We start from the raw sequence: 25,872 nt of genomic DNA, 5'->3' as shown, positions 1-25,872 counted from the left end.
GGTGTATATTCAGGGATCTGCTTTGTGAGGAGGTGACAGGGAAAGTAATTCAAATATCTTTCAAATACTTAAACACATTTACATTTAAAAACAAAGAAAGTGTTGCTCTTATGCATATAATGATTATAATTAATGTTCCATGACTGCTTGAATTATCCCTGGTGCCAAATGGAAAATTTAGAAAGCGGTCCTTGAACCTTTTGTTTCTCCAAAATAAGAAACAAGTAAATGTCAACACATAATTTTTTAAAAAATTGAGATGAAGTCTATCTTGCTCAATTTAATGCATAAACTGAGAGCTCTTTACCTGGGGTTTTTAGACATAATTGAGAGGCCTAGGAAACCTTTTGTATGCAAACATTGTTGTGTGTTTTTTGTTTTTCCTGAGGTTACATAGCTTTCATCAAATTTGTGTATTTATTCTGCCTCTAAGGTGTTCTCCTTTAGCCCAAGAAGAAGATAACACTATGCCCCTTGGAGGCCTAAACAGTATCAGCTTTGTCCTGCTCTGTTCCCTGTGGGCTATCAATTTTTGACTTTGAAATTTGGAGACATAAATATTTTATCTGTCTTTCCACACACACACACACACACACACACACACACACACACACGTATATTCATGCACATACATTCTGTAAATATGTCCTAGGTAAAACTGCAAACATCCTTAAATAAATATGTGGATTTTGTATCTTTTTAAATTTTGACATTGCAGGTACACATTACCAGATTGGAAACCAGATTGCATCTTTCCATCTCATGTTCTTAGCCTCGAGTCTTGCAAATGGCTATCATTTAGTATGTTGACTGAATGCATGAATGACTATAAGAGGAAAACATTTATAGATCTGAAGGCCAATAAACACCCAAAACATCTCTCAGATATTCAGGTTCCTCCAAACTCACAAGGATGTTGTACATATGGGAAAATGTATTGTGAAAGTCCTTGCAGACTGTAAGCCCCATATAAAAATAAGGTAACATTATTCTTCTAGTTCTGATTCTGCCTCTGAGGGACACGGCTATTCGTCAGCAGCAGTGTCTGGGTATCTCGATACTGCTACTGTTTTCTGAAGGGTGGGGCATTTGACATTGTCCTGGCACTGACTGGGATTGTTGCTTCTGCTGGCTCCAATCTCTCCCTTTCTCTCTGGATGGAATCCTTAGGAGTTCCAAGTGCATGGAGTAATGGGAGATTTGGTCTTGGAAGAAAAGTAGTGAGAACAGATTTCCCTGTTTTCCCACAAAAGAATCGGTCTCCCTTTTTAAGATCATCTTAACCTGACTGAGGCATAGTCATATCTGAGAATAATCAATCGTAATCATAGAAAAAGAATATCCCAGGACTTTCAAATATTTTGATCACAATCTTTAGTCAGAAATAAGCTTCATATAGTTGTGAACATGCACACACCCACACATGTACGCACATCATACATCCATAGACTGAAACAAAGTTTCACAAAACAATAGTTGCACTTCATGTATGCAAGGAGATCTGGCATTTTTCTGTTCTATGCTTTCCCATTCAGAATTACTAGTCATATCCACTGACTTCATCACCCGTCAGTTTAAAAATACTGTCTAGATAACACTCAGTTACATGAGATGCATCTGGTAAAATATATTAACGTAAAAATGGAACACAGCTCTACGAGTCTGACACTTGAGGGTCTTCTTAGATTCATCCTCTCTCTTCCAGTCCCCCCATATTCTCGTCACACAACCCCAGGACCTGCTGAATTTGACTCAAATATATTTCTTAAACTCCTACCTTCCTCCCCACCTCTGTCTCCTGGCCTTGGTTTACCAGAAGTGTCCAATCTTTTGGCTTCCCTGGACCACAATGGAACAAGAATTGTCTTGGGCCACACATAAAATACACTAACACTAATCATAGCTGACAAGCTAAAAAAAAAAAAAAAAAAAAAAAAATTTACAAAAGAAATCTGAAAATGTTTTAAGAAAATTTACAAATTTGTATTGGGCCGCATTCAAAGCCATCCTGGGCCACAAGCGGCCTGGGGCTGTGGGCTGGATGAGCTTACACAAAGAAAATAAACAGATACTTCCAATGGATTTATTTATTTCCTCCTATATGTAGTTGGAATATAACATGCCCATACTTCTTTCAATGCAACAAAGCCTTCCTTCAAATTTGAGGAAAGTCTATGCTCCAAGAAAATGCACTGTCCTGTAGCTTCTAAACACTCTTGGCCATGCTGCCTTGTTGAAGAGGCTCAGGTATAAATTTAAAAGAGAAATCTCATTTTCAGAGAGATGATCTATTGATTTTCAACAACAGCCTCCATGCATGCCGGAAAATGTGGGGTTCAGGTAAATTCTGACTCCACTCTAGACATTTATGATGCTTGGTTTAGACCCTCATTTTGTCTAAACCAGGACTTTTGCAACAGAACCCAATAGCTCCCCTTGCTTCAGTTCTTGCCTTCCTTGAATCTCTAATGTGAAACTATGTTCATTCTCCTTCAAACTCCTTCATGTCTCCCTGTCACCTGCAGAATAAAATGCCAGCCCATCACCACGGCCCACAGTGCCTTCCGGCCTGGCCTCTGTGTGCTTCTGGAGCTCATGAGAAGTCATGTGAAGCTGCCTGGAGATCCCCAGTCCCAGGCTGCTGTTGCATATCCCAGACTTGTGCTTACACTGTTTCCTCTCCATCTGTCACATTCCTCTCCCTTTTTACCTCCTGACTGGCTCACATTTATCTCTATCAAGATTTAGCGAAGACATCATCTCATGTATCCCGGGTTAGCTTGGCTCTTCTCTGGACTTTCACACATTCATTATGGTCCTTAGATTATACTGAAATGTTCTTGTTACACATCTCTCTCCCCCATTAGACCACAGCTCTTCGAGGGCAGAGGTTGCCTTTTTTTTTTTTTTTATACTTTAAGTTCTAGGGTACATATGCACAACGTGCAGGTTTGTTACATATGTACATATGTGCCATGTTGGTGTGCTGCACCCATTTACTCGTCATTTACATTAGGTTGCCTTATTTACTCTTTGTATCACTGGTGCCGAGCAGAGTGCTGGGGGCTCAGCATGTGCTCAAGACATGCTGAATTAAGGAGAAGCTGAGAGTGACTTTCTTGCTCTGCATAAATCTCAAGGCAGAGTGGACTGTAGAATGTTGATTTATTCCCTGCAAAGGACTTGCACGTTGCTGCTGGTCAAAGATCTTTTGCAAAGGAAACTTCTGCCCCCTGAAAAAGCTCTCCTGCTTTTTTCTCTCCTGGTCTGATGTAAAGAGGCCAAAGGGCATATGCCAGGCTTTCATAGCTTTCTGTTCCACTCTATTTGAGAAGCCTGATGCTACTGTTGCTGGGGCTGTGGTTGGACTGAGTGCCAGACCCCAGCCTTAATCAATAACAAGAAATCTCATGAAGCTTGGAGGTCTTCCAAATGTGGGTTTGGAATAGTGCTGGGAAGTCAGATTTCGTGAGGGGAGTCATCTCCAATTTGGAGGAACTTGGGAGAAGGAGGGCAGTTCCGGTGATGAGCAAAGGATTAGGTTACCTTATGAGCAGGAATGAGGCCTGATCCAGTCAGGACCACGCAAAATCTCCCTGAATATGCCCTGGAGGAAACCCAGTTCCCCCAGGCTACCCCATTCACACCTCCAAGGGAATCATCCAGCCAGTCCAAGATGGCATTCCTGGGGAACAGGAGATGTGGGGGTGCTTTTAATTACAGTTCAGTAATGCCTCCCTTCCCATGAAATGTAACCACATTCAGCTATGATTATTCTGGTTCTCAGGAGCAGAGGAAATATGTGTGATGTAACGGGATGAGTTTTGGGGGTCACTGAACTAGTCAGGCCTGCCTATAAGGCCTTTCTCTCTACTTTTAACTTCTCCTTCCTGAAGGTGTAGCCTGTTGGACACCTCCTCCAACAAATCTTTCCTTTGATACTTATAGCCACCTCCACTCTATGACCTCTGGCCATCTTGAATTCTTACTTGTCCTGTTAGATATAACGGTGACTGCTGTCTCTTTTAGAGTTACAGCGTGAGCTCAGTGAATTTGAAAACAGCAGGGACAGGTCTGTGGTGGTTGGGGTTGCTGTGGCTGTTGTTAAGAAGGAAGATACAAACAAGTTTGTATATGGCCATGGCTGCTGCTGCTGCTGATGGTTGATGGCCATTGTTGATTTTCAGAGAAAGAAAACTAGGCAGACCTAGGTGAAAGATATAGATGTCCCTAGTGGATAAAGTAAAGGTGGGAACAGATAAGGGGAAAGAGACAGTAAGTTGGAATTTTAAAAAATCTTTCAGAGAGGAAGGTGGCCATGGGGAGCTGGCGGAGTGTGAGTTTACTCTATGCATCCCTGAGCAAGTTTCATTGCATCTCAAAGCCTCAGTTTCTTCACTGCAAAATGTGCGCATTATATATACTCTTCAGAGTCATTGTAAGGATGTGAGAAACTCCAGAACAAGGAAGAGCATTTAGTTTACTGCTGCAATCCTGGTCTCTGTCACAGGGATTTGAAGTTGATGTTATGTTCACATGTGTTAAACAAAATGAATTATGTAATTTGACACAGAGCAGGCACTTAAAAATTGGAGCTATTATTATTAACCGAAATGAATACTTTTTCACAATTTCCACTGATGAACCCAAATGGCAGAAGAAAATAAACAGATACTTCCAATGGATTTATTTATTTCCTCCTATATGTAGTTGGAATATAACATGCCCATACTTCTTTCAATACAACAAAGCTTTCCTTCAAATTTGAGGAAAATCTATGCTCCAAGAAAATGCACTGTCCTGTAGCTTCTAAACACTCTTGGCCACGCTGCCTTGTTGAAGAGGCTCAGGTATAAATTTAAAAGAGAAATCTCATTTTCGGAGAGATGATCTATTGATTTTCAACAACAGCCTCCATGCATGTCAGAAAATGTGGGGTTCAGGTAAATTCTTACTCCACTCTAGACATTTATGGTGAACCCAGGTATCAGCCCTTAAAGAACTGAGACACACACATACAGGCCACCAGTGGCTGATGTTGGCTAAGCTTAAGATCACAGGATGAAGGAAGAATCTCCGCTCAGCAACAGAAAGTGCTTGAAAATAAAGACTTTCTTGACTATATTTCCATAAAATAGCAGGACATCTTTTGTTCTGAAGGCAATTTATGCATTTTTTAGGAGTGCTACCAACATCATGCAAAGATAACTTCAGAGACAAAACCCAAGTCTGATCACTCTCTCCTTTGCTTAGAATTCTGCATGGCTCTCAAATCTCTCCAAAGAAAAATCCAAATTTCCAAGGACACTATGAAATTCTTGAGCTCAGTACGGGTCCCTGACATATACTTCTGTGTCTCAACTGCCCACATCCCTGATAGTAGTTGGCAATGGAGCTAAACAACTCCTAAAACCAACCTTCCAACCGACTTAGTTTCCTAAAACCGACCTTCCAACTCCCATCCTCTGTTCCCTATAGGCATTTTTCCCTCTGTCTAGAATGACATTCTTCTGCTTTACGTGACTAGCCAATTCTTTTCCTTTCTGCCTCTCTGATTCCCAGCTCTAGTTCTATCTTCTCCGCCGTGTCCTTCTAGACAACCTGACCACTGCCACTGAGGCCATGCAAGGCTAAGTAAAAAGTTCACCAAGGTCAATCCTTTGTACTCCACATGCCCTTCTGATCCAGCACTTACCCTGGCGCTGGAATTTCTGGTTCACTCTGCCTTTCTGTTTCCCACCACAGACAGTGTCTTTGCATTCTCCTCACCAGCACAGCACCGAGCACCACAAAGGGGCTTGGTTAACGTTTGCATGGAGAACTGAGGAGGGTTCCAGCATAGAGGTTCAAAGAAATGAGAGCAAGCAGCAGATGCTAGTCCTCTCTCACGTTTCCGGTTGCTAACACTGGAGAGGAACCTCACTGCTCCCCAGTGACCTGCGAGGCCTCAGCTGAGATTCCAAGCCTCCACACTTCCTCTCCTCGTTGTTTTCATTCCCATTAAAAAGGAACACCAAGGATTTGTATCACAGTCTCAAAATAAAGTCCGAGAGAAAAGGATTCTGTTTGGAACAGAAAGAACCACACACTTTCTAATGAATCAAACCCCTAAAGAAGACTAAAATGTAAGGTGGGGTATGTTCCACTCATTCACATTCTCAACAGAGTCTTTTAGTAGTGAACAGAACTCCCCTCTTATAAAGAAACAGTGCGATTTATATCATAATTCCAGTGGTGAATCTTTTGCTTGAAATTTCCCAATCTTTTCTTACATGCCCTTTAAGACCATAAATACAGTTTTAAAACATTCCACAGTTGACTAAAAGTAGCAAAGATGATGATTCCAAGAGACTCCCTTTTCCTTGGTACAAAAATGACCCTCATTGTATAATGCAGGTACTAAGGTTCGTGACCTCTTTTCAGCTTTATGGTACTTCTTTTCTCTGTGGAGTGTAGTTTTTATTTACATCTTAAAGAGTATATCATTAATTATCCACTTCATTATCTCACTTATGTCCTAACACAATAATGAAATCAGCAAATTTAGAGTATTTGAGATTAATAGTCTCAAAACAGCAAAAAAAAAAAAAAAAAAAAACCTTAAGTTTACTAAATTCTAGGTTTTTACATTCTCTTTGGTATAATGGCTTCTATTAGCACAATCTAGACACCACCAAACTACTCACTAAATCTGCCAGAAAGTCCCTCGTTCCTAGGCATGCCAAGAAAATAGGTGGGAAGTAGTTCATAGCAACGTTCTTAAATGCTTGTGTAGGAGAGTGGAGGAGTATCACTAATGCTGATGTCATTGTCATCTCTGAAATTCCAGCCCTGATCACTCTCCCATCTGGGCTACTTTTCTAATCTGGAATTCTCTCTCCCTTCCTTCTCTCACTACCCACACACCTGACCCCCAGGGAATCATTGAGTCACTTCCTGTCCTCTAACCTTGTGGCTTGACTTCCGTTTCTGTTTAAGAGCCTTGACCTGGGGGATGTGAAGAGAATGACAGAGGGAGAGGGCTGCCCGGAAGGCAGGGAAAGAGAAGGAAGGGTCCCTCTCTATTGGGGTCAGACAAGGAGTTGCTGAGAACTGCCCACTTCTGATTTTTTGGAGATAATCATTGCTGTCATAGTCATGATCTGAGCTGTGCATTAGTTAATACTTGATTTACCTCCAGAATCTGCTTATGGACTTTCTACTGCTTATTTGCAACTTCAGAAAGAGTGGAGAGTGAAAGAAATAAAAAGCAAATTCATCAATCTTACATTTATGAAAAGTCTGATTGGGCAAACCTGACACCTGTTCAAAAGGAAGGGCTTGGATGGGCGTGCATTTTACTGAGACTTCTATCTTTATTGGTCACTAACCATTCATTAATTAAATGTAGTGCATGAGTCTTAGCTTTCCAGGTCACTTTTTAATAAAAGGATATTTTTACTATGGTAAAAAAAATTGAATGAAGCATCTTTTTTAAAAAAATTATTTATTTATTTATTTATTTTGTTTGTTTGTGAGACAGAGTCTTGATTTGTCACCCGGGCTGGAGTGCAGTGGCATGATCTCAGCTCACTGTAACCTCCACCTCCCAGGTTCAAGTGATTCTTGTGCCTCAGCCTCTCAAGTCGCTGGGATTACAGGCATGTGCCACCACACCCGGCTAATTTTTGTATTTTTTAGTAGAGATGGGGTGTCACTATGTTGGCCAGCCTGGTCTCAAACTCCTGACCTCAAGTGATCTGCCCACCTCGGCCCTCCCAAAGTGCTGGGATTACAGACATGAGCCACCGCGCCCAACCTAAACGAAGCATCTTTAAATAATGTTGTGGCAAAACCCAGCTGACTATGGGATAGACTTTTGAGTGGACTCTGATTCTAGCTTTCCTGGTTGTTGGGCCACGGGAAAGAGCACTGGCCAAAGGCAGGTGGGTGAATCTGCCATGTGACCTGCCACCAGCTCTCCTTCTCTAGCCACAGCAGATGTTCCAGTGCTCAGGTGACCTAGAAGGTTCATGTGGAGGTGACGGAACTTCAGTAGACCTAGAAGTGAAGCAGTACTTCTGCCCCCAGTGTGAGTAGGAAACAAACTTTTAGTTGGTTACCATGATAAACACTTTAGGGACAGGAACTTCAGCCTGCTTTAACCCCCAATGGCCACATATGCCTGGAAAAGAGTAGGTGTATGGCCAATATTTATGGGAATAGTGAATATTGAATGAGTCATACAAAAAAAGAAATGAACACAGAGAGTTAATTCTGAGAAAAATTTCTGATGATGATCTGCTGCTACACATACACACCCACCCACACACACATACTCAACTTCACTCTAAATATCACTCGCAAACTCTTTTGTCCTTTATGTCCATTTTTGTTTTCATGGAAACCATCCAACTTTCAATACCACACTAAGATAGTGAAACAGCTTCTTTTGAAAAGGATTCAATTTTCTCACCGAAATAACGATTTCAATTGACTGAATAGGTTTGTTTCACTGCTCATCACTTTTAGAAAAGCAAACGCATTTAAAAAGCAGTTTGGGGTGATCTAGACTTTAATGGCAGATCCTCTGAGCAGGTACTGGCTGGGTGGGGACAATTTTCTGGCTCTGTGCTTTCTTCATCAAGAATCTGTCAGATTAGTTGATGAAAATGACAAATGAAAAGACACTTTGCCTTAATAACAAAACCCACGGAATCCTTAGAATTTTGTAACTATTTTTTGGCTAACTTTGCTTTCTAGGCTTAAGCTGTGAAGTGACATTCGGTGTTTCCTTTTTAAACTAATTGTTATTGTTTATTAGGGCAGACACTTAGTTGTCTGTCAGGTATAAGTCAATGACTCTCATGCCTTGTATTTATGCTTTTCCTTTGTCATTTAGAAATGTTTTATTTTATTTCTTTTAATTGCTTAAAAGTAATATCGGCCGGGCGCGGTGGCTCAAGCCTGTAATCCCAGCACTTTGGGAGGCCGAGACGGGCAGATCACGAGGTCAGGAGATCAAGACCATCCTGGCTAACATGGTGAAACCCCGTCTCTACTAAAAATACAAAAAACTAGCCGGGCGAGGTGGCAGGCGCCTGTAGTCCCAGCTACTCGGGAGGCTGAGGCAGGAGAATGGCGTGAACCCGGGAGGCGGAGCTTGCAGTGAGCCGAGATTGCGCCACTGCACTCCAGTCTGGGCGACAGAGCGAGACTCCGCCTCAAAAAAAAAAAAAAAAAAAAGTAATATCATGAATAGCTTGATGCTTCATATAAAGCCATAAGGAAGAACTACAAAGATTTTTTTTTTTTATTACTTTAGTATTTTTTGAGAGGTGATAGAAAGCATGTTTATAATTTGGTTGGAATCTCCAAAGCGGCTGTATCTTTTAAAACTAGTATTTAATGGCTAGATATAACCAACTTCCAGTTATAAGAAAAAAGGAAAGGAGGAAGTGAGAATGGCAGGAAGGAAGTCAGGAAAAAAGCAGGAGGGCAGGAAGAGAGAAGAGGAGGAAGGAGGGAAAGCAGGAGGAAAGGGAAGGGACTCTATGCTATGTCGTCCTTTCAAAGTTCCTAAACAAATCCAGTCCTTCTGATGGCACTTTCATAGTCCAGCAGGAGTACTTCTGGACACTTTTAGCTGGTCATCTTGCTGCTGTATATGAACCTCCCTCCCACAAAGAGGGAACCTGTTTGTGTGCCCTTCCTGTTCTATATGGGTGCCCTTGTTGTGGGACAGGGCCCGGTTCACAGCTATTTCTCTAATCAGAAACTTCCACACCTTTCTCAAGTTCATCTAAGTACAGTTTCCTGCTTGGCTCAGTTACTCTCCCATGTACAAAATGGTCCTCTATACCCTGCCCTCCCTGTGTTCGTCCTCGCCTGGGTGATCCCAGTTTCTAGCAGGAGTTCAGCAGAAGTCACTGACTGAAATGTACCACCTGAAAGAGCATCTTACTTTCAACTGCAGCCCACCCTAAGCCATTTTATATACTATTGTAAAAATGATGATCCCAAACTTAACTCTAGATTTATGTGATTTTAAAATTTAGCTTCCTGATCCCCTTTGGGACAAAACAAGCTTCTCATTACACTAGATACCCTAAAATCACTCAGGAAGTTCACATTAATTGATGACTAAATATTTGGCTAAAGGTCTATCATGGCTAGTGAATACCAATTTGGGCTTTATTTTATCCTAAATCTGGTTTAGTTAAAAATATTTTAAGGACAGGCTGGGTGTGATGGCTTATGCCTGTAATCCCAGCACTTTGGAAGGCCAATGAGACAGGGGTCACTGGAGTCCAGAAGTTCAAGACCAGCCTGGGCAACACAATGAAACTCTGTCTCTACCAAAAAAAAAATAAAAAAAATGAAAAAAATTTAGCCCGGATGTGGCTTTCGTTACTCGGGAGGCTGAAGTGGGAGGATTGTTTGAGCCTGGGAGGTAGAAGATGCAGTAAGCTATGATCCCATCACTGTACTCCAGCCAGGGTCACAGAGCAAGACCCTGTCTCAATATAAATAATAAAATATATATATATATATAATATATATATATATTATATATATATATATATATATATATTTTTTTTTTTTTTTTTGAGACGGAGTCTTGTTCTGTCGCCCGGGCTGGAGTGCAGTGGCCGGATCTCAGCTCACTGCAAGCTCCGCCTCCCGGGTTTCACGCCATTCTCCTGCCTCAGCCTCCCGAGTAGCTGGGACTACAGGTGGTCTCTGACACAGCTAGCTAAACATCCAAGACCACAGCCTCAGCAATGTCTTTGTCCCTGACATCAGCCTCAATGGATTATTCATTTTCAATTTTATTCTTAAATGTAATGTGGTGATTTCTCCCTGTTTTGTAATCCAATTCTAATAAAAATGAGAAGGCAGGCAGGATTCTGATACTGGGAGATAAATAAAGCTGCATTTTGCAAGGCAGTCAGTTATTGTAAGACAGTTATTACAATGGCTGGAGAAATGGCTTCAGACTGCAGCCAGCCTCAAATCAGCCGGGCAGTCTGGCCCTTGGTGCACATGGCCTTGGATGGCTTTCTCTCAAATCAGGTTACAGGGGTCTGTGAGCTGGAGTCTGTTTTTCGACAGTTCCCACAGCACTTGACCCGGTGTTAGGCACACAGCAGCATGGTAAAACTTGTTGGCAACTCATGAAATAGTTACTACTGAAAAGACAAAAAAAAAAAAAAAATTTCTAGAGCTTTTTGCATTTTGTAGTTTGGAGATAAACATTGGCTCTAATTGCAGCACTTACTAAACAGGAATATGCAACTTAGAAGCTAAAACAGTACATCGACAATTTTCCTTCTCTTATTCCTTAATTAGTTAATCACAATCATCCACAGTTGTTATTGGAATTTGTTGCATTTGTGGAATTTGTGAGAATGTTGCAGGGTTTTAAATGCATATTCAGGAGTATTTGCCCTGATATAAGTTGTATGAGGGAAGTTTATAGGACCCATAAAAGCCATTCAATCCTTTTTCTCATTCTTATATGCATATGCCATTCAAATATTCTGCTTAAAGGTATCTGCATTGTTATTGTTGATATCAGGTGTCAGGCGTGATGCTAAATGCTTTATGTGCAACGGCTCACTTGATCCTCACAAGAGCTTTTAAAAAGGTATTACCATTCCCAGCGGGGCGCAGTGGCTCATGCCTGTAATCTCAGCACTTTGGGAGGCTAAGGTGGGCGGATCACCTGAGGTCAGGAGTTTAAGACCAGCCTGACTAAAATGGAGAAACCCCGTCTCTACTAAAACTACAAAATCAGCTGGGTGTGGTGGCGCATGCCTGTCATCCCAGCTGTTTGGGAGGCTGAGGCAGGACAATCACTTGAACCCAGGAGGCGGAGGTTGCAGTGAGCCAAGATTGTACCATCGCACTCCAGCCTGGGGGACAAGAGTGAAACTCTGTCTCAACAACAACAACAACAAAAAAAAAAAAAAAAAAAAAAGGTTTTACCATTCCTATCTTATGGAGGAAGAAACTAGGATCAGGGAGGTTCAATGAGGTGCCCAAGGTCACGGATGGGATGCTGTAACTCAAATCACGCCTTTTGTTCCAATTCTAGCCCTCATTCATAACTAAATGGGAATGAGGGGATGAGAACATGGCAAAGCTTTTAAAACATCTTTTTCAAAGAAGGAGGGTATAAATTATAAACAAAAATGCAACTGAAGAAAGGACAAACAAATTTCTCACATAATTTCTTCATTTATTTATTCATACTTTAATCAGCCACTAAATACACATGTTCACCACTGCACCATGTAGTATGAGGAGTAAGAAAGGAGGTCATCTCTACAGCAGGGCTTCATGAAAATGAAAGTTGTTAATGATTAGAAGGAGAAGGAAAAGTTGAACCATCAAACATCTTGACTCCTTGCAGAACGTTCTAGGTGGGAACACTATTTCCAGTCAGAATGGTCTTTAAGAGCTTTTTAAGAGGTGAGAAACAATAACAATGAAAACAGAACATAATGGTTTGTTGTTGGACAAGCACCCAGACAGAGTACAGCTCGAGGCTCTTTACTGTATTCTCTCTCACCCTCGTGACACTCAGGTAGGCATTACTGTTGCCATTTTGGAGATGAGCAACTGGACGCTTAGAACACAACCAGCGACAAAACAGTCGGAAGGCGTGAACACAACCAGCGACAAAACAGTCGGAAGGCGTGAACACAACCAGCGACAGTGTCAGGATTCAAACCCAGACACAGAGAACCCCAGGGCCTCCCACCTTTCCTCAAAGCCGTGCTGCTCAGAGCTGCCTTGCTGTGGTGTTTTTGTTGGCTGTGACATGGTATTTGCAGCAGCAAAACAAAACAAAACAAAAAAGATCTTAACTTGGAGGACAGGAGAAAGTGTAGAGATCAGGAAAATAAATGAGGAGGTGCATCCAGTCATCTGTACTATGAATTGAATTTAGTTCTCTACCAGCTAAACGGCACACGGCTCCATGGTGATTATCAAGGCAGTCAGGATTTCAAGTGGCGCTGATAACTAAGTGTAACAGGATTATGCATTTTTTTCTTTTCAAGCTGAAGCAAAAGAAGAAAAGGCCCTTTAAGCTGAGGTTTTCATGTTGTTTTTTTCCTGTTACAAACTAGTCCAGAATGATCCCACAGACCTCAAGGAGTGTTAGAACTTATTTCACTTACATAGGGAAAAAGAAAGACAGCGAGTATTTGCTAGGTAGATACATACTCTTCTAGGCCTTCTTGCCTCAATCTGGACTTAGATTCAATGGACTAAACTTAGCAGAAAAGTCACACGGAGAAGGCAATGAACACAGCCCATGCCTAATACCACGTTTTCATTTGATGATATTTGAACCATAAATATACTTCACTTCAAAAACACCTTTAAAACTGTGTATTAAATGAATTCTGGTAAATAATTTAAGTAAGGAGAGATGGTTAATCTTCATTATGGAAACATTCTGCTATGAAATTCAGTTTACTAAGGGGACTAATGTTTTCATTAAAAAAAGTTTTGATTGAATCTCAAAAAAAAAAATCCCTGATTTACGTATGTTATAAATGTAGATTCTTTCATGGTAAGAATATTTTTAAAAGGTTAATCAGCATTTGTTTTTGACTTAAAAGTAAGTTTAAACATCATATTTTAAGGTATTTAGCACAGAATGAAATTGCTTTAATATAAACTAGATATAATTTGTCATGTTTTTTAAGAGAAAACTTTTCAATACTATAATGCTTTGCTTGTATTTGGCAGAATATAAAACAAATTCAAAATAGTGAAGGATTAAGATGAAAATAAACATGATTCTCAACCCTCAGATAGGGGTTTCTTTGGAGAAAGTGAAAATGGATTTTTAAAAAATCAGAAATGAACAACTCACTGTTTTTTTGAAAGGAGATTATATATGCTGTTAGTCACTTCTTAAAATGACCACAGCTACCATAGAGACTTTGATTTACATTTTCCTGGACCTGCAGCCCCCTCTTGTATAAACATATACACATACCAATATGTTATGTGAACAGCAATCTTCCAGTGACTTCAAGGAAAAACTTGTTTTTGTAAAAGAACTCATATTTTCCCATGCTACTTCACTTCTTGTGCAAGAACTTTTATGAGGTTCTAGTGAACTGTGTTTTATTTACTTTCCTTTGTTTTTTCCCTCTTACTGGAAGAAAACATTATCTGGATGTAATCATGTTCAATGAGAATATATTCTGACTCAGGAGATGATTTAAATCAATGACCAACAATTAAAATGCCTCATCTGCCACTACTTTGGATATGGCAATTTAATTTGATTAGGTCAACACATTCATTTATTTTAATGCAATATATTCCTTCCCCCACAGGAAGGAATGCTATTTCAGTAATCCCCTGTTATTGACATCTTTGCAGATTTAGCCACTCTGTCTGTAACTCAACTGACTAACGTTGAAGTTTTGGAGCGGGAAAAATACAAAGTGAACATCTCTAGCCTACTTCATCAAAGTCCCCGGGGACCACATTTTTCTCTCAGGAGACTATCCTGTAATTCACTGAATCATTGCTCGTATTCTCACTATCAGTAAGCCTGTGTGGTGTTCCAGCCACCTGGAGCTGACAAATATTTTTCTATGTGAAGGATACCATAGCAACCAGATTTGCCGCATGGACAGAAAGCAGTCATAACGATGCTGCAATTTTAGCCAGGAAGCCGACACGTAGCACCCACGACAGTATTATCGTAAAGCGTGTCTTGAGATCTGAAAATTCATTATTTTCCAGGACTTAGTTCTTTAGACACAAGAATGGAAATTACCCCAAGCCCTAAGAGAAGGAAGGCAGTAGTTAAGATGGGAAAGATCATATGCTTCAAGTCTGTCTCTCTTTCTTACAAGCAATGCCAACCTGGACAAGTTAATAAACCCTCTGAGCCTCAGTTTTTTCATCTGTAAAATGGAGACAATCATTCTCCCTCAAAGGGTGGCTGTGAGGATGAAATTAGGTGATCTGTACTGTGGTTGGCAGATGGGACACACATAACAACTAAAAGCTTTCTCCATTTGGTTAAGAAGGGAGGTAACAGACACTTAGAGGACACAAGAACAATAGTCTCCAAAACAGGGTTCAGATGATTAGATGAGAAATGTTATCTGTGTTTAAAATATTGAATTAAAATATTCTAAAATATTTCTGAAGAATTAGCCTGGGCATGGTGGCTCACGCCTGTAATCTCAGCACTTTGGGAGGCTGAGGTGGGTGGATCACTTGAGGTCAGGAGTTCAAGACCAGCCTGGCCATCTCAAAAAAAAAAAAAAAGAAACCCCAACTCTACTAAGACAACAAAAATTAGCCAGGTGTGGTGATGCATGCCTGTAATCCCAGCTACTCAGAAGGCTGAGGCACAAGAATCCCTGAAACCTGGGAGACAAAGTGAGCTGAGGTTGCGCCACCACTCTCCAGCCTGGGCAATGAAGTGAGACTCCATCTCAAAAATCATAATAATAATAAATAAATAAATAAAAACAAAATAAATATTTTTAAAGAAATAAATTGTTATGACAGTATGGAATGTCAGGATATGATAGGAGATGCCCTTACTGGAGCTGCCAGCCTGCTGGTAGTTTCTGGGAGGGAGGATGGGGATTATACAGTAGAGAAGATTGACCCCAGCAATCTTACCTCCACGCTTGCTTTCAGTACTGCCCTACATCATGATGTGCAGCAGCCGACATGGACTCGATTAACAGACTATTGACAGACTATGACAGACTATGAGCTACATTGCTTATCTTTAACCAAACTAATCCCCACAAAATGGAGAGGCAACTTAAAAAGATTCTTGCAGAGGAACCACAAGGAGAAAATATTAATTACCAGCAACGAGTAGCCAACAAGAAAGAGATGAAGCTGAAATTTCCCTACTCCTAGTACTGGCCCTGTTAACAGTCACATCTACAAGGCAACAATGATGAACATAGATTTAGACTAGACAAGAAGCCAACTGAACTAGTGTAAAATTGTCTGGAAGACAATTTGAAATAGAGATTTACATAATTATTGATGAACTTTGGCCTTTATGACTTGAGATATTAATGATAGTAGAACTGTATATAACTTATAAAATATATAAAGATAGATATATTGGGAGTACTGCTCAAGATTTTGTTACTGATATGAGTGTATATTCAAAAAAGGCTGGGGTCACTGTGCTGGGGAAATGAATACAGAGTGGCCACACTGCCTGCTTCCCAGCCTTTTTCACACATGGCACACACGTTGTGTTTGTACTACATGCTGGGATAAGCTACTAGGCTATGGGAAGCCCAAGCCTTTGGTCGCCCCAGGTCCTGCTCAGCCAGCCTAAGATTGAGGAGGTCAATATTTTCAGCACACCTATTACAAATTCAGAGCACACTATCCCACGTGAGGTACCCTGTAAGCATACTGGTTGAAAACTCAGTTCTACAGACAGATTTAGGTGGGGTTAATTATTGAAGAATATAGCTATTTGGTATTAATTGAGTTATCTCTATAGACAAAGGAAGAGAGTTGTGTGTGTGTGTGTGTGTGTGTGTGTGTGTTTAATGGATCTTTTAAGAGTCACCCCAATAAAACTTGTTTGTATCACAAGTGGGTTTATTGTCAGAGTTAAATATTTATGCTATCTCATTCTTTCAGACCTGATGAAGGAACAAACTTCATATATTTATAAATATTCTCCTTCCTCTCCATCAGAGAGCCGATTCCACTTCGGTCTGCCCAGCATTCGACACAGTGCTGCTGCTGACACAGTAAGTGCTAATGTACGCTTGCCTGACGGATCAGCAAGCCATGATAGAGCCAACACCCTGCTCATCAGTCCTTATATTTGTATCTAGCTAGATCCCTTTCCTCTTCCTCCCAGGAGCTAATCCAAAACGTTGCCACTGAATTCCAATCCCCAGCCCTGACTCTTAGCTGACTTCCACTCTTCCTTGATGAGGTCACCAAGACCATCTTACAAAAGCTGTTTCAGGCCGGGTGCGATGGCTCACGCCTGTAATCCCAGCACTTTGGGAGGTCGAGGTGGGCGGATCATGAGGTCCGGAGATCAAGACCATCCTGGCTAATATGGTGAAACCCTGTCTCTAATAAAAATACAAAAAAATTAGCCGGGCGTGGTGGCACATGCCTATAGTCCCAGCTACTTGGCAGGCTAAGGCAGGAGAATCCCTTGAACCCAGGAGGCGTAGGTTGTAGTGAGCCGAGATCACGCCACTGCACTCCAGCCTGGGCAACAGAGCGAGACTCCATCTCAAAAAACAAAACAAAAGAAAAGCTGTTTCAACACCAAATATGTCAACATAAGCCATCCAGGAAAAAAAACCTAAGTCGTCTTTGACTTGTTCTTTATTACCCAAACCCACAGTCACTAAGGCATGCTTTGTTTCTCTTCTTTTCCCTCTTCGGCCCACACTGCCTCAACTTGTGAGCATCCCAGGCTCACCCGGCATCAGAGCCTTGGCTCTACCTATCTTTTTCCTCTGCTTGACACAGGCTTATTCCAGACATTTAGAGACCCTGCCTAAAGCCTCCTTCCTTCAGGTCTTCCCTCAAGTTCCTTCTCCAAGAGGAACTTGGAGAATATTAATTACCTCAAATATATATTGCAAAATGTATAGAAATTAACCCTTCTCCCTCACCTCCATACCCCCTTTCCCTATTTTATTCCTTCTCTTTATCAGTTATCACTAAAATAAACATAGTTCATTTATTTATGCTATTCACTCTCTGTCTTCCCCACTACAGCATAAGCTCCAAGAGTCAGGAAACTTTGTTTTCCTGTTTTGTTCATTCCTGTGTCTCTATAGTCTAAAACGGGGCCTAGCACACAGTAGATATCTAATGAATATATACTTAATAAATGGACAGTTGGTTTATCACAATGGACTTATAAATGGTGCTACTGCATCTTCTCTGATGCACTTTCTACCAAAATATTCATCCTACATTACAAGTTGAAAATCGCCACCTTCCTCATAATTTGTCAGTAACTACACGTGATTTATTAAACAGCATCTAAGATCCTTAAAAACTTCTAGCCCCCATCTCCCTTTCCAATCGCGTTTCCCAGTGCAGTGATCTCTCCATCCATCCCTAAGGTATAGTCACGCTGAGGTTCACTCATTTTTTTTTGAACCCATTAAACACTTTAAAGTCTTTGTGTTTTCAAACACACGTCCTTTGATCTTGAGCATGTTTCCTACTTTACCTTCTAGTGAAATCTGTTGATGTTTCCAGGCCACGTTTCGTATCATGCAGGAAGCTTTTCCATTCTTCGAAACGGATTTAAATATGTGCTCCATAGTACATTGCCTTAAGCCTCTGATTACATCAAAAATCATTCTTCCTTGAATTGTGTCCATATCTGTCCCCAAGACATGACTCTAATATTGTTGAGAAGACATTATAGACCTGTCTCCTTTTCGTAGTTCCTTACACATAGTAGCTGCTCAATAAATGTTGGTTGACATTAAGTATACAGTGTGACTAGCTGTGCATTTTGGAGGAGGAGAATTGTAGAGAGATAAGCATTTAGGTCCTTTGTAGAAATAATACACCAACACCAAATAAGTGAATGTCAACAAAACTGAAAAGAAACATAAAGCTATAGTTTAAGCCAGCATGAAGCTGAAGGCTTTACAAGAAACTCTAAAGATAAAGATAACTTCTTCTGCTCTGCTAGAATGCCTGGCACAGAGGTCACTTATTTTGGAGTTTGATCCTCAGCTAAAAATAAACAGCTTTTATTGAAACTGAGTTCCCAATATTGTTGTTTAACTATTTTGTGGTTTCATTCAGGTACTTGCAAGGCCAAAAGAACACTAATCAGGATGCCTCAGTGTTACATAAGGGTCCTTTTCATGGAGTAATTTATGGTTAGTTTAAGAAATTGTATCTCATCTGCTTGCTGGGCTTCTCCTCCTTAGGCATGTCTCATAATGTATATACGGCCAGTCATTGGCTGGGCCCAGTACCAATGGCCCAGGATGCAGGATAATAAGCACATGTGGGAAGAACAGCGGTTCTCAGGAGACTGTTTTAAATCACTGTTTTCTTTTGGGGAGTAGAGAACCAGTAATTCCAAGAAGCTTTTATGGCGTAATCTTTGCTGAGGCAGTAGAGCATGTTTGAAATCTGGGTCCACGAGCAACAAATTCAGACAGGATCCTCTTGCCCTTTGCTGAGTGCAGAATAAACAGGTCTCTGGAGAGGCCCTGCAGAGGCTGAAGGCAACTGTACACACCCCCTTCTAGCCCTGTGGTCTGCTGACAGAGCTCATGCCCTTCCCTGCCATCCCCTAGGAGCTCCTGGGGCTGGAGGATAATGAAGCTTTCTTCAGCCAGCAGCTTGCTCTCTCATTCACATGTAGGTCCCCTAACCAGCCTGGCTCAGCTCAAGCTCAGGTAAATGACCTATTCGTCCCTGTGCCACCCACCATCTGTATGTGGAAGCCCTTGGCAAGGCGGGAGCCACTGTGCCAGCCCCGTGAAGGCTGCTTCAGTCTTCCAAAGTGTCACCAGCAACGAGATCACTTCAAGGTGCTCTCCTGGTCACTGACACTGAAGTTCCCTGTAGTGAATTTCTCAGGACTCCACTTGCCCTTGCTCCTTCTACGCCTCACCTGCCACCACTGACATTGCATGTGAGCTTGGCTGTTGCCCTGCTGGGGGACTTACCTGTATATGTATTACTGTGTTTCTATTCACTTTGGAAGTTGGCGCTCCTTCACCTTTTAAACAGTGAACTCTCTGAAGCAGAGGACTTGCACCCACTTACTCAGTTGTTGCACGTGGAACACAACCAAACAGGACCATTTAGAAACATGCTTAAAGAAGCAACGTGCTTCTCTGCACTTTGGGGATGAGATGGAAATGTTCCTGCCCACTAGCAATCCTTAGCTCTGACCCCTGTACTGAGAGCTTCAGGGGGTACCACTATTAGTGGGGATGCACCTTAAGTATTATTCCAAGAATTAGAAACAGAGACCCTCCCACACTGAGCCCAGATGTGGTGATAGACGGTGTATCTCAGTGGCATGGCCCCATCAAATCCTGTGTTCCATCGACTACATGAACCCATTTTGGTCAGTGATTATTTCTGGTACTTCTGCGGTTTATCCCGATGTAACATGCAGAAACTATTATGATAACATGGTTTTACCTCAGCCAGTTATTCCATGTAAAAAGAGATTAAATGAGCGATTACCAAAAAACTTCCATAATTCACATACTTTTCTTCATAGTCTTTGAACAAATAGACTCAAGTTTTCTTTTTAACGTTTTTTTTTTTTTTTTTTTTTTTTTTGAGACGGAGTCTCGCTCTGTCGCCCAGGCTGGAGTGCAGTGGCGCGATCTTGGCTCACTGCAAGCTCCGCCTCCTGGGTTCACGCCATTCTCCTGCCTCAGCCTCCCATGCAGCTGGGACTACAGGCACCCACCACCACACCCGGTTAAATTTTTTGTATTTTTCGTAGAGACGGGGTTTCACTGTGTTAGCCAGGATGGTCTTGATCTCCTGACCTCGTGATCTGCCCGCCTCGGCCTCCCAAAGTGCTGGGATTACAGGCATGAGCCACCGCTCTCAGCCTTTTCTCAACTGTTTTAAACCTCAGCTCAAGAGCAAAGTTAAACCAGTTTGAATCTCCAGCTCTCCATGCAGTCAATTTTTGAATGAAAATGGTTGAGGCAGGCCTTCTAGGCCCCTTCTGATGCTCAGATTATTCTGTCAAAGAATTTTCAAATTCTGCCCTCAAAGGTTACCTTATTTTCAACATTTTTCTAAATTTAAAGAGAAGGGAGAGTAGTAAAATTGGAAGCATGGTAAGAAGTTGCTCAACTTGATTGTTCCAAGTATATCCTTGATTCTGTGTAAAGAACCTAAAAACGGAGGCCTTATGGTCAACCTAATTAGTACATAATCTGTCAAGCAACCTTTGGATTCTTAAGAATTTTAATTTGATTATAAAAGTAATACTGGTCACTTATTTGCCATTTTTCATATTATTTATAAATAATATCATGCTGAACATCTTTGTTCAGAAACCTTTGTCTACATTTTTATGAAACCATTTCGTTAGGATAATTTCCTAGGAGAATTATTGGATCAGAGGATCTTGATAAATGCTGCCAAACTGCCTTTCAAAAAGATGGTCAGATTTTCTTTTTAAAACACAGCTAGTCACAAATATGCCAAGGCTCTCTCAGAATAGAGGCAGTTGGACGATAGTTTTAATGTTTAGTTACCTAACTATGATTAGTAGGATTCAGATAGGACTAGTAGGTTAACAGTTAATCTGCTGGTGATTAGACGCAGGGTTTTGCGTTGTTGGAGCCTCAGGTTCCCAGCTGAAAACAGTCTATATGCTGTTATGCTGTAAGGGACAATTTATTCCAGACACACAAATGGGTACCAGGGTTCTGTCCCAGAAAGTGTGTAATGACAGGACCCCACAAAGAAGTGATATGGAAAGACTGACTTTCTCATTCATTCAACAAACATGACTTGAACACCGACCAGACATGAGAAACTACAGCAAACACCAGGGAGTCAAAGCAGCATGGGACCTGGCCTGTCTCTGCAGAGCCTGGGGAGGAAGGAAGATGTGTAAAGAAAGAAAGAAGTAGAACAAGATAAAGCCTTGATTAGAAGTCTGGAACCATGAATGAAGAAGGCTCTAGCTCTGTGGAGGACTGGTGGTGGGGAAGGTTTCAAAGGCAAGTGATATTTAAGGTAGCTTTGGAGGAGGACGATGTTGGCAAGTGGTAGAGAAAATATTTAGTGGAGCGCAGGGACAGAACCAGGCAGAGTGTGGACGTGTGAAAACACGGGGTGTAATAGTGAAGTCATCTGGTGGGTGAGGCAGGAGGGACATGGGTGGCAAAATTCACTAGCTTCTTCTTTCTGAGAGGGACTCTGGGGGCTCCAAAGAAACATACCTTTGAGGAAATCAAAAAAGATTAAGGGAAGCCTTTGAATGATGGGCAGAATTTATTAAGAAAGGGAAGAAAGGAGTATTCCAGGAACAAAGAAGTTGTCGAAGTTCAATTAGCGACTTTAAATGGCCTGAAAGTTTTCAAAGCGTTTTCATGAGCATCATGTCATATGAACCTCCCCCTCCTGCGGTAAGGCACACATTCTGATTCCCACGCTGCAGCAGAAGAGCACAGTTGAATGGCATGACTCCCAAGGCTGCCACGCTTCGAGATTCTAGGGGCCACCACACACCTGTGTGCACAGAACAGGGTGCGTGGTGGCCCTTAGAATCTCTGTACTGGCAGCTGAGACTGCAGGTCTGGCTTCTGATGTCCCTTGCACTACAGTAAGCTGAGATCATGTTCATCATGTAAACTGAAAAGGATTTAAAATGAAAACACATTAATCGCTCCTGTCTTTTAATATCTTACATGCTGCTATGCTATCCCTTTTACTGGATGATTTTGAAAGATGAAGTGCATGTGTGTGTATATATATATGAAGATTAGCATATATTTATTTTTATAGTATACCTATGTATCTATAAAAGGTGAGAAAATATTATGTACCTTAATCCGTACTGTTATCCACTGTCTTTACATTAGGGAGTTTAAACAATATATATATTCAGTCATACTACATCAAAGCAGCATCACACCAATTTTAGCCTGATTTTTACAACTTCAACCTGTTTGAGGAAATGACTAGTCTTACACAATGCTGAGAATCTTGATGAGAAAATCAAATAACTATTCCACAAAGAGAAAAAAATAGATGCAAATACCTTCAAGAGCAGCCTCCAATAAACAAAAGTACTACTACGTAAGATTATAGAATTTTGGTTTTAATTTTGTTTTAACTTTAAAAGGCTAAAGTTTTTAGCTTTTTCAGTGTAACGTAGAAATTCTGTCTAAGAGAGTGGAGGCAATTTCATTAATGGCATACGTACCAAAAGCTAATAGCACAAGATGCATTATAAATGTCTTACTGACATTTGAAATATCTCTGGGAGACAAAAATGGCTATAATTATTCACTATATTTGTAAACAGTGAAATGGATTTATCAAAAGGTTAATTATCTTCCTCAAGGTCACAAAATTAGGCAGCATAAAGGTTGTGTCTGAAATCCAAGGCTTCTGACTGTTACCTTGGTCCTTGAAATCAATTAAAAACGTCTCCATAAGGTCTGACGTGGGTACTGTCAGAGGCTGGCAAAATTCTTTTACACGTTAGAAAAACAGGTCCGGATGCTACCTTGTCACATATCAGCATGTGTCAGCACATGTGAGTTTAGCTCATGCAGAACATACTGGTTGGCATGGATGATTCCTTCACAGGCAGATATGAAGCTACACATCAACAGCAGTATGTCCCAGTATTGCACAAAGAGTATCAGGCACACATCTCTAAATGACTACATAGGTTGCACGGAGTGTACAAAGAACTCTGTCTACTGATATTTCCTTCCTCTCATTTTTTCACATTCAGACTGTAGGAAACAGGCTAAGCTAATGAAAAGACAGTACGACAAAACCTTCAACTTTCAGTTTCTGATTTCCCCAATAAGAAAAGACATAAATGTGGCATTTCTTATGAGACGCGTGGAAAGAACCCCGTAGAAACCATATGGTTGTCAGTAACGGCATAATCTCATTCAAAGGTGCTAAGAACACTAATGAGACCAGGATGTCAGGAAAAGCAGAAATAGATCAATATTTCTCTCCCATTTTTAGTTGTCCTCACCATTAGTCTCTGCACCAGCTCTATGTAAATGAAATCAATCAGCAAGGATTTCTGTAAAATGCATAAAACAGTTGTCCTCTAGGCTCTACCGGAAGATAAATGATTCCAGACGTTGGCCTGTGGCCATTTTCCCACACATGCTCCAGAGCTCTGACATCCATATTGGGCCATAACACTGAGTGGTTTCTACTTTGGCGAGTTTACAGCCAGCGCTTCCACTTCTGGTTTGGACTAGACAGCCTGCTAACGCAGATGCAAAATAAATCCCTTTCCGCCTGTGTAAATTGTAAGAGAACTGACTTTTTCCAATAAAGGAGCTCCTGCGAGCCTCCTGAAAACTTTCTGCTATCGCTCATAGAATCTGATTCTCAATCACTGCTTTAGAGCCCCTTGGAATTAGACAAATCCTGGTCTAATAAAACATGCGACATATGACATCGAACGCAAACCACTTAGATGTAACATACAATTACGAACAGCCCAAGTCCAACTTTGAAAATGAAGCCGTTGGAAAATGTATTAAACATAAATAGCAGGATTGTTTCATATGGTAGCTTATGTTCTGAAAGAGGGGAACAGACTTTTTGAGAAAGATAAACTACAGAAGATCCAGAAGTAGCTTCCTTTAAAAATGATGTCAACACCAGTAACATTATTTGGAAGGCTCGTAGGAAGTCCAGGTCATATTCATAGCTATTTAAGTAACGTAGCCCATGGAATTAAGCATCCTAATACAAAGTATTTACTGCCAACCTCGTCAATCTGAAAGGTGGGTCACTTTCTTAATAAACTGCCTTTGAGGAAAGATACAAGTAATTTTGCCCATTGTTATAAATAGAGTAAGAAGGAAGGAAGGAAGGAAGGCCTTATCTATATCTGTAGTCCGAGATAAAACAATTCTCTCTGAGATTAAATAAACGTAAAATAAATCTAACTGTAACTTGCAAATGTTTCTAGAGTGAGTAGCCAAAATGACAGTCACTGCTTTTTAATTTTAAATCAAGTTCTTGTTAAGAGAATGTTGTAAATATCAAGTCCACTACAAAGAAAACTTTTTATATCAATGACAAAACTCACAATCTACATAGGAAGTAACTGTTGTCTTTCCCACCACCACGACCTCTTTTGCTATGGAACACAAACTTACTTTGTTTAAAATTGTCCTTAGGCTCTGCTGTACCTTTCAAACAAAACCCCTCTCTTCTTCAATTCATTTTCAGCTTTCTTGAAAACTGCTCCTCAGAAACTGACAGATGGTGCATCTGTCAGCGAATGTTTTCTCTTCGTTATCTCTGCCAGCTAATATTTCCTCTGAGCTTGGCTGTTGTCTGTGAGACTGGTCCACATCATTCTAGCCTGATCAATGGTGTGCCTGGTTTGAGGTTGGTTTTGGCCCCGCCTCCAGCTCTAAGAGAAAAAAATGAAAACTCACAGCTGGATTTCCTATAAATCCTCTTTTTAAAACTGGCTCTGCTGCTCTGGCACATACCAGAGGAAATGCTGCCAGTCTATCACAAACCAAGGGGGGTGCTCCTTCTCCTAGGCACCCCCACCGCTAGTGTCAGGTGCCTTCCTTATATAACACATCCCATTTTAAGTTAGCCTAAAACTTCACAGGAAGGGAGCAAGTGTTTTAAACCAAGCTTAGGTTTTTCCATGCCTAATAAGACTCGAAAGAAGATGCCCATGACTGAAACACACACACACACACACACACAGGACTAAATAATTTTTAATCTGTTAAAATTGTGTAAACCAATTGCAAGGAGAAAACGGAAAAGGAGAAAATGCCAAAATAGGACATAACAAAATTAGCGCACATTTAATTTTGTAGCCTTAAAAAACTCAGGTCATCCTTCACATTCGGATGACATTACGGATGACATTACACCCTCAGCTGGCAACAGGATTTGCTGGTATTTACATTGCCAATGAACTTGGTGAATCAGGAGAATGCATGGGATGCACTTCAGGTTCCAGATGAGAGGCGATTGCTTGTCTGGGTTAACTGCTACCAAGTGGGGTTGAACAGGTGACTGTGGAACAATCAGTCTGCTCTATAAGTGAGCACGACAAACAATGCACCGTAGACTTTCGTATTCTGCACGCTCAGTGGTAATCCCACCTTATCAGTG

General features: G+C 41.0%; 1 protein-coding gene across 5 annotated transcripts in view; it reads right to left on the bottom strand.

Annotated features, from left to right (window-relative positions):
• The window catches only part of STARD13 (StAR related lipid transfer domain containing 13), a 573,040-nt gene that overhangs the window by 79,884 nt on the left and 467,284 nt on the right, over positions 1-25,872 (bottom strand). The window contains exon 1 of one of the 5 annotated variants that reach the window (XM_033235514.1): positions 24,885-25,111. The exons of the other annotated variants lie outside the window; for them this stretch is intronic. The gene's annotated coding sequence lies outside the window, so the exon portion shown is untranslated. Of the gene's footprint in view, positions 1-24,884; positions 25,112-25,872 lie in introns of those variants that run through there. 5 annotated transcript variants of the gene reach the window in all.

This window comes from Trachypithecus francoisi, unplaced genomic scaffold (assembly GCF_009764315.1).
Source record: "Trachypithecus francoisi isolate TF-2019V2 unplaced genomic scaffold, Tfra_2.0 Contig01461, whole genome shotgun sequence".
Classification (NCBI taxonomy): domain Eukaryota; kingdom Metazoa; phylum Chordata; class Mammalia; order Primates; family Cercopithecidae; genus Trachypithecus; species Trachypithecus francoisi.
Note: the sequence above shows the minus strand (reverse complement) of the source record. Positions and strands in the feature narration are given on the sequence as shown.